Below are 15,468 nucleotides of genomic sequence, written 5' to 3' on the forward strand. Positions count from 1 at the left end.
GGGTTTCAAGGCCGTTTTCCCCAGACCCAGATTAAGCTGGTTCCTGGACTAAAAAGCACTTCCATAGGATATTCTCCACTGAGAGTGTTTTTTAGCCTAGGAGTTAGGGTTTGAAAAGATTTCAGCATCAATGACACAATAGGCTGTCATAACCTAGAAAAAAACGGATGGGAAGATGCTGTGCTGTCTTATCCAGTGGAGATGAATTCCAGAGAGTATAGAGAGGATGTGCATTTGGTAGTTGTTTACTGCTTCTTCAAATGACAGACATGACTTTAGCACTTCCAGGAAGCCTTTAAGGTTTTGACCACGTGTGTATGCACAAGGTTGAGCTTACATGTGCATACACACAGGACTAGTCAATGGTATGTCTTGTAACCTGTACAAACCACAGGCCCTACTTTCCTGGCTATGTTTTTCTTAAACGCTTGTGTAACAAACTACGATAAGTCTCTTTGAAACTTACATGTCCCACTTCACACCAAAAAACAAACTATCAACAGTTTCTCACTAAATGTTGAAAAGGCTCTGAAACCACGATCAAGCTAATTATTTCTACATCATATTATATGACAGGGAGTTCCGGTCCTGGCTGCTCCACTTCTCAATAAATAGTCAAACAAATCCCTTGATTACAACATGTAACATAAATATCTTCCTTTTCAAAAGGACGGAAACAGTAAGTTGATATGGTAACAGTATGTGTGACATAACAAAACCCTTTCTGAAGATGTTAAGTGTACAGTAGACAGACATAAGCCCATCAGGGGTGTATTCATTAGAAATCAAACGGAAGCAAACAGCCGAAATGGAAATGAGAAACACTCGTTTTTCAGCTTGCAAAATGTTTTTGCTACTGTGAGCTCTTAATGAATACACTCCAGATCTACAGTGATCATTCATGTGACATGAATGATCAAGATTATTAGAATATCTGACATTACCCAGATGCCGATTTGCTGTTATATCTGATTCATCACTGTGAATCCAAAACAATATTTCACTGTCACTTTTCCTTTCTATGTCCAGCTTGGCAATGCATAACTTCCACCTCCACTGAAAAAAGCCTGTCCAGGTTGGTGCCCCCTCGGGTTCGTGCCGTGGGGGAGATCTTCGTGGGCTATACTCAGCCTCGTCTCAGGGTAGTAAGTTGGTGGTTTGCGGAGTTGGCCCAGTCTAGGGGTATCGTTGGACGGGGCCAGTGTCTCCCAACTCCTCCTGTCTCAGCCTCCAGTATCTATGCTGGAATAGTTTGTGCTGCGGGGGTAGGGTCAGTCTGTTATATCTTGAGTAATTCTCCTGTCTTATCTGGTGTCCTGTATGAATTTAAGGATGCTCCCTCTAATTCTCTCTCTCTCTCCCGGAGGACCTGAGCCCTGGGACCATGCCACAGGACTACCTGGCCTGATGACTCCTTGCTGTCCTATGTCCACCTGGTCGTGCTGCTGCTCCAGTTTCAGCTGTTCTGCCAGCGGTTTTAGAACCCTGACCTGTTCACTGGACATGCTACCTTGTCCCGGACCTGCTGTTTTCGACTCTCTCTCTACCGTGTCTGCTGTCGCTAACTCTGAATGCTCTGAATGCCATTCTACAGAGTTTTTCCTAGCCACCGTGCTTCTACATCTGCATTACTTGCTGTTTGGGGTTTTAGGCGGGGTTTCTGTACAGCACTTTGTGACATCGGCAGATGTAAAAAGGGCTTCATTAATATATTTGATTGATTGATCATTGGGGCATTGTTACTTCCCCAAATGACGGTGTGATAATGGCTCTGGAGGGGATGGCTGTCGTTTTACAGTCTCCTAACCAACTGTCCTATTTTGTTTATTTTTTCGCATTGTTTGTAGCTCATTTCGTACATGTTGCTGCTACTGTTTCTTGTGGCCGAAAAGAGCTTCTGGACATCAGAACAGCAATTACTCACCTCGAACTGGACTAAGATTTCTTTTTATGAGTCCGATGCGAAGGATGTACTGCTTCGTCGTGACAAGGCCCAAATCCCTGTCATTTGCATGAAGAAAAGCCGGAGAAAAAGAGGGAGGGCGGGGTGCCTTGTAGTAATTTGCCAACCAGTGGGTTAAACCACCACTACCGTCCATATAATTGGCCAACGTGCAAGCATTGGAAAACAAATGGGACATTCTACGATTAAGACTATCCTACCAACGGGACAGTAAAAACTGTAATATCTTATGTTTCACAGAGACGTGGCTAAATGACGACACGGGTTATGTAGAGCTGGCTGGCTTCTCCATGCATCGGCAGGACAGAGCAGCTACTTCTGCGAAGACGATGGGCGAAGGTGTATGTCTAATTGTCAATAACTGCTGGTGCACAATGTCTAATATTAAAGAAGTCTCGAGGTATTGCTCGCCTGAGGTAGAATACCTCATGATAAGCTGTAGACCACACTATCTACCAAGAGAGTTCATATCTATATTATTCACAGCCATCTATTTTTCACCACAAACCGATGCTAGCACTAAGACCGCACTCAACGAGCTGTATAAGGCCATAAGCAAACAAGAAAATGCTCATCCTGACATTGCGCTCCTAGTGGCCGGGGACTTTAATGCTGGCAAACTTAAATCCGTTTTATCTCATTTCTACCAGCATGTCACATGTGCAAGGAGAAGGAGAATGAAAAAAAACTCTAGACCACCTTTACTCCACACACAGACACAAATACACAGCTCTCCATCGCCCTCCATTTGGCAAATCTGACTATAATTATATCCTCCTGATTCCTGCTTACAAGCAAAAACTAAAGCAGGAAGTACCAGTGACTCGCTCAATATGGAAGTGGTCAGATGACGCGGATGCTACGCTTCAAGACTGTTTTGCTAGCAAAGAATGGAATATGTTCCCGGGATTCATCCAATGGCATTGAGGAGTATAACACCTCAGTCACCGGCTTCATCAATAAGTGCATCGACACGGATTACAGGCAACATTCGCACCGAGCGAAAGGCTAGAGCTGCTGCTTTCAAGGAGCGGGACACTAATTCGGACGCTTATAAGAAATCCCGCTATGCCTTACTACACCGGCTCTGATGCTCATGAGATGTGTCAGGGCTTGAAAACTATTACAGACTGCAAAAGGGAAACACAGCCACGAGCTGCCCAGTGATGCTAGCCAATCAGACGAGCTAAATGCCTTTTATTCCCGTTTCGAGCATGCATGAGAGCCCCAGCTGTTCCATACGACTGTTTGATCACGCTCTCTGTAGCCGATGTGAGCAAGACCTTTAAACAGTTCAACATTCACAAAGCGGCCTCCCGTCGCAGTGCTAGCTGTGCCACTAGAGATCCTGGTTCTAGTCCAGACTATGTCGTAGCCGGCCGCGACCGGGAGACCCATTGGGCGGCGCACAATTGGCCCAGCGTTGTCCGGATCACGGGAGGGTTTGGCCCGCAGGCATGATCTTCTCCCATCGCGCACTAGCGGCTCCTGGGGTGGGCCGGGCGCTATGCACGCTGACACGGTCTCCAGGTGTATGGTGTTTCCTCCGACACATTGGTGCAGCTGGCTTCCGGGTTAACCGGACATTGTGTCAGGAAGAAGTGCGGCTTGGTTGTGTTTCAGAGGGCGCACGGCTCTCGACCTTCACCTCTCCCTAGTTTGTTTGGGAGTTGCAGCGATGGGACAAGACTGTACCAATTGGATACCATGAAATTGGGTAGAAAATGTGAAAAAATTAATCATATTTAAAAAATATATAAAAATAATAAACATTCACAAGGTCGCAGGGCCAGACCGATTACATGCTTGGACAAACTGGCAAGTGTCTTTACTGACATTTTCAACCGAGTCTATAATACCTATATGACTCAAACAGGCCAGAACCTCAAAAAGTTCTACAGCTGCACCATCGAGAGCATCCTGACCAGTTGCATCACTGCCTGGTATGGCAACAGCTCGAGATTTGACCGTAAGGCGCTACTGAGGGTAGTGTGACGGCCCAGGACATCACTGGGGCCAAGCTTCCTGACATCCAGGACCTCTATACCAGGTGGTGTCAGAGGAAGGCCCAACAAATTGTCAATGACTCCAGTCACCCAAGTCATAGACTGTTCTCTCTGCTACCGCACGGCAAGCATTACGGAAGCTCCAAGTCTAGGACCAAAAGACTCAACAGCTTCTACTCCCAAGCCATAAGACTGCTAAACAATTAATCAAATGGCCACCCAAACGATTTTAAATTGACCCCCCACTTTTGTTTTTACACTGCTGCTACCCGCTGTTCATTATCTATGCATAGTCATTTTAAAAATGACCAAAAGTAACCTGTACCCCTGCACATTGACTCGGTACCGGTACCCCCTGTATATTGTAATGGAATTTTCTTGTTACCTTTTTCTTGTTACTTTTTGATTTTATTATTATTTTTTACTTTAGGTTATTTAGTCAATATTTTCTCAACTCCATTTCTTGAACTGTATTGTTGGTTAAGGGCTTGTAAGTCAGCATTTCACAGTAAGGTCTACACCTGTATTCCACGCATGTGATAAATACTATTTGATTTGACAAAAAGAAGGGATGTAGTTTGCACCTGATAATTGCAGACAAGAATGGCATTTATAAATGCCAAAATGTGGCACTTTGATCAACTGTTCAAGGCCCACATTGTCATCACTCTGCCATGGGCTAGAATGGTCACCCCACCCCTCTTTTGTTGTTTAGTGGTACAGGCCATGACTTAGAAGTGCTGGTTGGTGTGTCTCCAAATCCAGGTAGGGTTGGCAGATGCAACATAACGTCTCACTAAAGTAGGTAAGTCAATATTTATCTAAGGTCGGAAAGTAAACTAAGGGAGCTGTCCCGAGAAGTGGGATATTGAAATGACACATTCACTCTGAGCTAAACGGTTGTATCAGTCTCACTTACTGCACTGTACTGAATGTCCAGAAGAGGTTACATTTTGAACGAAGGTCAAGGTTACAGTTACAACAACTAACCATGGTCAACAAAACATTTATTATTAGATTTTTTTGTCATGGTTCAGTCATGCCACTGAACCAGGAGTTTATTCTAAACGTATTTCAATACTCCTACCAACATGAATCTTTCTCTAAACTGGCCATACTGCACTCATGTCCCTTCACTCAGCCCTCTCTCATAGTTGCTTCTCATTAAAAGCACACTATTCACAAGATCAGAGGGGTCGTCACGGTAACATGTATACACTATACATAACTGATTCTGCTACCCTCATGAGCAAAGTGTTCTGAATAAAAGTTCTGTGCGGGACATCTGAGAATGAAACTGACAACATTTCAACATTTCAAGTAAATTAATTATATTAATTAAAAGGGGAGGTTCATTAATTTATCTCCAATGATGGAATGTTCAATTCTTGAATTGAGATGAATGGCTTAACTTTATTTCAAAGCTACCTACATAAGGACTTCATAGCACAAATACTTATTTTATCATGTACTCATTCTCCATGTTTCATATAAAATATATTGATTGTAATGTACAGTTTCCATATCTGGTGTCAAACATCACATAATAAACAGATGAGCCACAGATCTCGGGACATGCTGCAGTTGAAGTATAAATATTGTCAAGAAACAAGAGTCTTCTGGAGGCTAGAGAAGAGAGGAAGCTGTGTTGAGTCTTACCTGTCTTTACCGTAGTCTTGGGTCTTCTGCCTCTCTTAGTCCCTTTTTAATCCCGGACGAGCGAGGGCTTTATGTCCAACGTCTGTCTGTCCGTCTACCCTTAACCCACCACTGGGGTCTTAATGATTCTCGACCTGGAAGGGAAATAATTGCTTAGATGAAACGAATGTTATTTTCTTTCCCTCTCCCTCGCTTTATATCCCTCCTACTGTTTGATCTGCGGGTGTGGTGGAGGATACAGAGAGACAAGAAATTAGATCTAGAATAGTGTCGCTCATCTGCCGCTGCCAAGGATCTCTTCCACTCCTCTAACTGGCTTGATCCACAGTGTAGATAGTGGAGGCTAATGGATAATAATGTGTCGTGGGATCCCTGTTCAAGTCGATTTATTACACTTGATTTATCCCCAAGGGCCAATTATTTCTGGGATTTAACAGGCATGGCATGCAGACAACACATGACAACAGGATAAATACATCTCCTACAACATATGCCATACTGTTCGTTGCATGAACAATATGTTGACTATTTCATTGTTATTAGAAAGATGTGCAATTATGAGTATTCAGGAGATGTACTTCAATGTGCATACAGCAAAAACACATCTGTTTCTCCAAGTGGCCATGGTATGAGTCTCAAATGCAGTGGTGTAAAGTACTTAAGTGGTACTTTAAAGTACCAAAAGTTTTTTTGTGGGGTACCTGTACTTAACCTATTTATATTTTTTTGTGGGGTACCTGTACTTAACCTATTTATATTTTTTGTGGGGTACCTGTACTTAACCTATTTATATTTTTTGACAACTTCTACTTTTACTTCACTACATTCCTAAAGAAAATAATGGACTTTTTACTCCATACATTTTCTCCTGACACCCAAAAGTTACATTTTGAAAGCTTAGCAGGACAGGAAAATGGTCCAATTCACGCACTTATCAAGAGAACATCCCTGGTCATCCCTAATGCCTCTGATCTGGAGGACTCACTAAACAGAGAACATCCCTGGTCATCCCTACTGCCTCCGATCTGGCGCACTCACTAAACACAAATGCTTTGTTTGTAAATTATGTCTGAGTGTTGGAGTGTGCCCCAGGCTATCCGTATATTTAAAATTAAAATTGTGCCGCTAGGTTTGCTTAATATAAGCAATTTGAAATGATTTATACTTTTTACTTTTGATACTTAAGTACATTTTAAAGTATATTCTTTTGCAATTACATTTACTTTGATACTTAAGTACATTTTAAACCAAATAGTTTTAGATATATATAATATTTTACTGGGTGACTTTTCACTTTTCTATTAATGAATCTAATGACTTTACTCAAGTATGACAATTTAGTACTTTTTTCCACCACTGGCCAAATGACACCATATTCGATACAAAGTGCACTACTAAGTCGTGCAATACATAGGGAATACAATTCTATTTGGTATGCGCTCATGGTGAGTCATTGTCACACTGTAGAAGATAAGACTTATTGGGCCAATATCTCATCATGTAGACAAATACAGATAGTACAGGAAGTACACTTCAGCGGATGAAACCAAACACCAAAATAAATGAATTGACCATAAACCTACAGGGTAGATGATCCTGGAGACGGACTGGAGCCTGCAGGATACGGTGCACACATACCAAAGAGAGGAAAGCAGAAGAGAGAGGAAGACAGAGAGAGAGAGAGAGAGAGAGAGAGAGAGAGAGAGAGAGAGAGAGAGAGAGAGACAGAGAGAGAAAGAGAGAGAGAGGAAGAGAGAGAGGGGGAGGGGGAGAGAGAGAGAAAGAGAGAGGGCGGGAGAGAGAGAGGGAGAGAGAGAGAGGAAGAGAGAGAGAGAGGAGAGAGAGAGAGAGAGGAAGAGAGAGAGAGGGAGAGAGAGGGCAGAAGAGAGAGAGAGAGGCAGAGAGAGAGGAAGAGAGAGAGAGAAAGGCAGAGAGAGAGGAATGTCTGCTTTTTCATGATTCCAGTTATGATGCACGGTTCAGAGTTGTTGTTGTCATGACAACTCCTTCAAAAGAGTAAAACAGCAAATAATTCCAGTTTCAGACAATGAATAGGCAAAAAAATTCACAGCTTAGAATCTGTCTCTACAGCGGAGCTTTGGATTGGTATGAAAGCTAGTTCCTGTGACATGACAACATACAGTGAGCCAGGTGCTCCTGGGATGGTTGTTGATGTTTTGAGTAATGTCTCCACTCACTGGTGGGGGGTGATGGCATTTCACCAGGAAAGGTCATCCACAGTTATTTTGGTTGGAGGATACCAGGGTAGCATTCATTAGGGCACACACCTTAGACAAACGTCTTGCGATGGAAAATGAAAAAAAAAGAAGACTGTTTCTTACTGGACAAGTTCAGGTAGTCCCTTCCTGTTTAGTGGGTTTTCCTCTGTTTGGTGCTTAATGAACATGACCCAGGCGTTCCACAGACCAAACAGGTTCAAGGGGATCTGGGACATCTCTTGGTCTTTGTGTTCATGTCACAGTCAGTAATCTAAGTCAGGGTTTCCCAAACTCGGTCCTGAGTTGATTATTTGAATTATCTGTGTAATGCTAAGGCAAAAACCAAAACATGCACCTAGGGGGTGCAAACTAAGACGGAATCTGAGACAGAGTTTGAGTCTGCTTCTAACTATTCATGTAGGAAATGACTTCATAGTGACTCGCATAGCTTGTAGTATTATTTTTACAAGAGGAAAGGACCCCCCCCCCCACCATATCATTAGCAATGAACTAGTAATAATATTTCAAGCTATTAACATACCTCAAATTATATCATCATTACCATCAACCATCAGGTCTGGCAAATGGCTTAATGCAAATGTAGCATCCAGAGTGTGCAATTTCAAAGGTTAAAAAAAACTTTTACCCCTTTTTCTCCCCAATATCATAATATCCAATTGGTAGTTACAGTCTTGTCCAATCGCTGCAACTCCCTTACGGACTCGGGAGAGGCGAAGGTCGAGAGCCATGTGTCCTCCGAAACACGACCCTGACAAGTCGCACTGCTTCTTGACACACTGCTCGTTTAACCCGGAAGCCAGCTGCACCAATGTGTCTGGGGAAACACCGTCCAACTGGCGACCAAGTCAGCTTGCCGGCGCACGGCCAGCCACAAGGAGTCCCTAGAGCGCACTGGGACAAGTAAATCCCTGCCGACCACATCCTAACCTGGACGATGCTGGGCCAATTGTGCGCCACCTCATGGGTCTCCCGGTCACGACCGGCTGTGACACAGCCCGGGATCAAACTCGGGTCTGTATTGACGTTTAAAGGTTAAAGTTGTTAACTCTTTTTTTTTTTAAACACTGGGGTGAGTTTATCCACATCCAATAATTTCATTTTCAAAACAAAATCAGACTTGTGTCTTGTACCACGAGAAACACGCCTTCTTCCGTTCCCACACACATTGTTAATAGTGTCAGTCTGAGCATTTAGATACAGTACATACATTAACTGTTGTTCTTTGAAGCGTCACACCAGCATCTGACTTTACGTTTTCTGATGATACAACAAGATCTCGGCCTACTGTTATCATGGTTTTGTTGTTAACACAAGCCTTACGACAAGTTTGAGATAGGTCACCTATCGTTCCTCTGTCATGTCCTTGTTACCACTGACAGAGTTTGAGATAGGTCACCTGTCGTTCCTCTGTCATGTCCTTGTTACCACTGACAGAGTTTGAGATAGGTCACCTGTCGTTCCTCTGTCATGTCCTTGTTACCACTGACAGAGTTTGAGATAGGTCACCTATCGTTCCTCTGTCATGTCCTTGTTACCACTGACAGAGTTTGAGATAGGTCACCTATCGTTCCTCTGTCATGTCCTTGTTACCACTGACAGAGTTTGAGATAGGTCACCTATCGTTCCTCTGTCATGTCCTTGTCACCACTGACAGAGTATGAGATAGGTCACCTATCGTTCCTCTGTCATGTCCTTGTTACCACTGACAGAGTATGAGATAGGTCACCTATCGTTCCTCTGTCATGTCCTTGTCACCACTGACAGAGTATGAGATAGGTCACCTATCGTTCCTCTGTCATGTCCTTGTCACCACTGACAGAGTATGAGATAGGTCACCTGGTGTTCCTCTGTCATGTCCTTGTCACCACTGACAGAGTTTGAGATAGGTCACCTATCGTTCCTCTGTCATGTCCTTGTTACCACTGACAGAGTATGAGATAGGTCACCTATCGTTCCTCTGTCATGTCCTTGTTACCACTGACAGAGTATGAGATAGGTCACCTATCGTTCCTCTGTCATGTCCTTGTTACCACTGACAGAGTATGAGATAGGTCACCTTCGTTCCTCTGTCATGTCCTTGTTACCACTGACAGAGTATGAGATAGGTCACCTATCGTTCCTCTGTCATGTCCTTTTACCACTGACAGAGTTTGAGATAGGTCACCTATCGTTCCTCTGTCATGTCCTTAATTACCACTGACAGAGTATGAGATAGGTCACCTATCGTTCCTCTGTCATGTCCTTGTCACCACTGACAGAGTATGAGATAGGTCACCTATCGTTCCTCTGTCATGTCCTTGTTACCACTGACAGAGTTTGAGATAGGTCACCTGTCGTTCCTCTGTCATGTCCTTGTTACCACTGACAGAGTTTGAGATAGGTCACCTGTCGTTCCTCTGTCATGTCCTTGTTACCACTGACAGAGTTTGAGATAGGTCACCTATCGTTCCTCTGTCATGTCCTTGTTACCACTGACAGAGTTTGAGATAGGTCACCTATCGTTCCTCTGTCATGTCCTTGTTACCACTGACAGAGTTTGAGATAGGTCACCTATCGTTCCTCTGTCATGTCCTTGTCACCACTGACAGAGTATGAGATAGGTCACCTATCGTTCCTCTGTCATGTCCTTGTTACCACTGACAGAGTATGAGATAGGTCACCTATCGTTCCTCTGTCATGTCCTTGTTACCACTGACAGAGTATGAGATAGGTCACCTGGTGTTCCTCTGTCATGTCCTTGTTACCACTGACAGAGTTTGAGATAGGTCACCTGGTGTTCCTCTGTCATGTCCTTGTTACCACTGACAGAGTATGAGATAGGTCACCTATCGTTCCTCTGTCATGTCCTTGTTACCACTGACAGAGTATGAGATAGGTCACCTATCGTTCCTCTGTCATGTCCTTGTTACCACTGACAGAGTATGAGATAGGTCACCTATCGTTCCTCTGTCATGTCCTTGTCACCACTGACAGAGTATGAGATAGGTCACCTGGTGTTCCTCTGTCATGTCCTTGTCACCACTGACAGAGTTTGAGATAGGTCACCTATCGTTCCTCTGTCATGTCCTTGTTACCACTGACAGAGTATGAGATAGGTCACCTATCGTTCCTCTGTCATGTCCTTGTTACCACTGACAGAGTATGAGATAGGTCACCTATCGTTCCTCTGTCATGTCCTTGTTACCACTGACAGAGTATGAGATAGGTCACCTATCGGGACTCTGTCATGTCCTTGTTACCACTGACAGAGTTTGAGATAGGTCACCTATCATTCCTCTGTCATGTCCTTGTTACCACTGACAGAGTTTGAGATAGGTCACCTATCGCTCCTCTGTCATGTCCTTGTTACCACTGACAGAGTATGAGATAGGTCACCTATCGTGACTCTGTCATGTCCTTGTCACCACTGACAGAGTATGAGATAGGTCACCTATCGTTCCTCTGTCATGTCCTTGTTACCACTGACAGAGTTTGAGATAGGTCACCTATCGTTCCTCTGTCATGTCCTTGTTACCACTGACAGAGTTTGAGATAGGTCACCTATCGTTCCTCTGTCATGTCCTTGTTACCACTGACAGAGTTTGAGATAGGTCACCTATCGTTCCTCTGTCATGTCCTTGTTACCACTGACAGAGTTTGAGATAGGTCACCTGGTGTTCCTCTGTCATGTCCTTGTTACCACTGACAGAGTATGAGATAGGTCACCTGGTGTTCCTCTGTCATGTCCTTGTCACCACTGACAGAGTTTGAGATAGGTCACCTATCGTTCCTCTGTCATGTCCTTGTTACCACTGACAGAGTTTGAGATAGGTCACCTGGTGTTCCTCTGTCATGTCCTTGTTACCACTGACAGAGTATGAGATAGGTCACCTATCGTTCCTCTGTCATGTCCTTGTCACCACTGACAGAGTTTGAGATAGGTCACCTATCGTTCCTCTGTCATGTCCTTGTTACCACTGACAGAGTATGAGATAGGTCACCTATCGTTCCTCTGTCATGTCCTTGTCACCACTGACAGAGTATGAGATAGGTCACCTATCGTTCCTCTGTCATGTCCTTGTTACCACTGACAGAGTTTGAGATAGGTCATCTATCGTTCCTCTGTCATGTCCTTTAGTTACCACTGACAGAGTATGAGATAGGTCACCTATCAGCCTCTGTCATGTCCTTGTCACCACTGACAGAGTATGAGATAGGTCACCTGTTATCGTTCCTCTGTCATGTCCTTGTTACCACTGACAGAGTTTGAGATAGGTCACCTATCGTTCCTCTGTCATGTCCTTGTTACCACTGACAGAGTTTGAGATAGGTCACCTATCGTTCCTCTGTCATGTCCTTGTTACCACTGACAGAGTTTGAGATAGGTCACCTATCGTTCCTCTGTCATGTCCTTGTTACCACTGACAGAGTATGAGATAGGTCACCTATCGTTCCTCTGTCATGTCCTTGTTACCACTGACAGAGTTTGAGATAGGTCACCTGGTGTTCCTCTGTCATGTCCTTGTTACCACTGACAGAGTTTGAGATAGGTCACCTATCGTTCCTCTGTCATGTCCTTGTTACCACTGACAGAGTATGAGATAGGTCACCTATCGTTCCTCTGTCATGTCCTTGTCACCACTGACAGAGTATGAGATAGGTCACCTATCGTTCCTCTGTCATGTCCTTGTTACCACTGACAGAGTTTGAGATAGGTCACCTATCGTTCCTCTGTCATGTCCTTGTTACCACTGACAGAGTTTGAGATAGGTCACCTATCGTTCCTCTGTCATGTCCTTGTTACCACTGACAGAGTATGAGATAGGTCACCTGTCGTTCCTCTGTCATGTCCTTGTTACCACTGACAGAGTTTGAGATAGGTCACCTATCGTTCCTCTGTCATGTCCTTGTTACCACTGACAGAGTTTGAGATAGGTCACCTATCGTTCCTCTGTCATGTCCTTGTCACCACTGACAGAGTATGAGATAGGTCACCTATCGTTCCTCTGTCATGTCCTTGTTACCACTGACAGAGTCATGTTAACCATACAGAACACCTAAGTAGCTTTTAATTTGAACTTTTATTTTAAATTGTTTAATCTTTTCCCCTCTCTCTTTTTTTGCTGTACAGTGTCCTGGATGTTTTGAAAGGTGCTTAAAAATATGTATGATATTATTATCATTGAAACCCATCATTGATATTGTACGGACAAACCCCCTAAGATGTGGTATAGTAACCAGTAGAAAAACGTATGTTTGATGCTAACTTGAAGGATTTAGGATCTATGCCTTTGACACCACCGCTATGTGAGGTTTTCCTTTATACGATTGCTGTAGGACTAAATACCTGAGGAGTCCATGCTCCTTACAGGCTGCATGACCAGACATCTCTGAGATGCCTCACTATTCAAAACAACGCATATCCAACTCAACTGAGCTGCCAACAGCCAGTTGAACTGCCAACAACTCAACTGCCAACACCCAGTGTTCAACTAACAAGTTGACTGTTGAAATGTGCAGCAGCCTAGGCTTGTCATGAAGAATGCAGATATTTAAAAAAGAATGTAGTTAAATTGGGACTGGTGAACTACAATGTGCTTTTGGAGTTTGGCACTGATCAGGAGGCAGCTGTAGTTATTGTATTAAGTCACATCCTGTCCAATGGTGGTAGTGGTGGTACCGCACAGATATCAACCTGACTAAATATCAATGCATCTCAAATGGGTTAACTGGTGTGTTGATTACAGCATTGGTGAAAAGCCTAAAGAAGAGTGCCAATTTAAACAGGGGTATATTCACTAAGAACCAAACGGAACCGAACGGAAGCAAAATGTTGAAATGAGGGACTAAGATGAACTCCCATATGAAATGCTTGTTTTTGTTACAATAAGTTTTCAGTTGCAAAACGTTTTGCTATGGTTTGGACTAATGAATACACCCCAGGTAGGTAACAGGTAAGTAACAGTACCCAAGCACAGTATCAGTGCCCCAGTAACCACCTGTTTCTTGCTTTTGTGAATCCTGAAGTGAAAATAGAGGATAAACCCTCTATTGAAATGTATCCCTTTTCCATTGTACACTGTCCTCCACCCAAGACATGCTCTGTCCTCCACCCAAAACATGCACTGTCCTCCACCCAAAACATGCACTGTCCTCTACCCAAGACATGCACTGTCCTCTACCCAAGACATGCACTGTCCTCTACCCAAGACATGCACTGTCCTCCACCCAAAACATGCACTGTCCTCCACCCAAAACATGCACTGTCCTCTACCTAAGACATGCACTGTCCTCTACCTAAGACATGCACTGTCCTCTACCTAAGACATGCACTGTCCTCCACCCAAAACATGCACTGTCCTCTACCTAAGACATGCACTGTCCTCTACCTAAGACATGCACTGTCCTCTACCTAAGACATGCACTGTCCTCTACCTAAGACATGCACTGTCCTCTACCTAAGACATGCACTGTCCTCTACCTAAGACATGCACTGTCCTCTACCTAAGACATGCACTGTCCTCTACCTAAGACATGCACTGTCCTCTACCTAAGACATGCACTGTCCTCTACCTAAGACATGCACTGTCCTCTACCTAAGACATGCACTGTCCTCTACCTAAGACATGCACTGTCCTCTACCTAAGACATGCACTGTCCTCTACCTAAGACATGCACTGTCCTCTAAGACAAAAATGATATTCAATATCAATTGAAGTGTTGGTTCTGTTTGTTTGATCTTCATTTCTGAAGCCAAAAATCCCACGTTTTGTTCCATCTGATCTATGTTCAATTCAGCGTTGGGGTCAATAAAAAAAGTAAACCAAATGTACTTTTTGAACGGACCCCAACATTGATTTGAACATGAATCAGATTAAACATAACTTGGGATGTTTTACTTCCTGAATTGACCGCAATTTACCCTGATTCAAATGTCAGCTCAAGCACCAGATAGAGTTGCAGTACTCCAATCTCTGTACAATGACTGGCAGAGCTACATAATGAGCTACTGTATGCTTTCCAACAGTGTTCATTGTAGCAGCCTGATGCCTTGTCTGTATCGTAGCGTATCAGAAGCAACCCTTTTGAAAACACACCAAAGAGAGACTCAGAGAAGAAGAAGACCAGAAGTCATTCCCACTACCAGCTCAGGGACAGTCCCTTCAGGCAGTAGTACCCTGTTGGATCTCTCTCTCTATTCTGGCCTGGCACTGTTGTTGGAAAACTGCATGGTTCAATGCTCTGCTCTCAAATTCTGTAAAATGAACAGAGGTACTTGCTAGAGCGGGTTCTAAGAGAGACGAGAGGGGTGGTGAGCAGAAGCAGCAATTTCAGTTCCATTTGTTCACTCACCTGGTGGGAAGGGGTTTAGCTTCTTTGCGGGGAAGGTGAGGGGAGAGGGGGAGAGGGATTGGACCGGATCGGTGGATAAAGCTGGTTCCTCTGTGGCATGACGATGACCTATCTGTTCCTCCTTAGTTTACTCTATTCTAACGCTTTCCGTTTTGCCACATGGTCTGTAATGACTCCTCTCTCTCCTCCCCCTCTTCACCTAGCCAATGGAGCGTAGCTTTCTTTTTTTCTTTGTCCAACTCGCTTGCTTCTACCTCACAGCGCCTCC

The 15,468-nt window shown here is 44.0% G+C and overlaps 1 protein-coding gene across 2 annotated transcripts in view; it reads right to left on the reverse strand.

Moving 5' to 3' along the window:
- Nucleotides 1-15,468, reverse strand: part of LOC115107540 (serine/threonine-protein kinase PAK 6-like) — a 47,072-nt gene that overhangs the window by 22,896 nt on the left and 8,708 nt on the right. Inside the window, exons 1-2 of one of the 2 annotated variants that reach the window (XM_065008639.1) lie at nt 15,201-15,308; nt 5,629-5,762 (exon numbers count right to left, since the gene is read on the reverse strand). The gene's annotated coding sequence lies outside the window, so the exon portion shown is untranslated. Of the gene's footprint in view, nt 1-5,628; nt 5,763-15,200; nt 15,309-15,468 lie in introns of those variants that run through there. The other variant, XM_029630929.2, reaches the window with a different exon arrangement.

The sequence above is a fragment of the Oncorhynchus nerka genome, linkage group LG24 (genome assembly GCF_034236695.1).
Source record: "Oncorhynchus nerka isolate Pitt River linkage group LG24, Oner_Uvic_2.0, whole genome shotgun sequence".
Lineage (NCBI taxonomy): Eukaryota > Metazoa > Chordata > Actinopteri > Salmoniformes > Salmonidae > Oncorhynchus > Oncorhynchus nerka.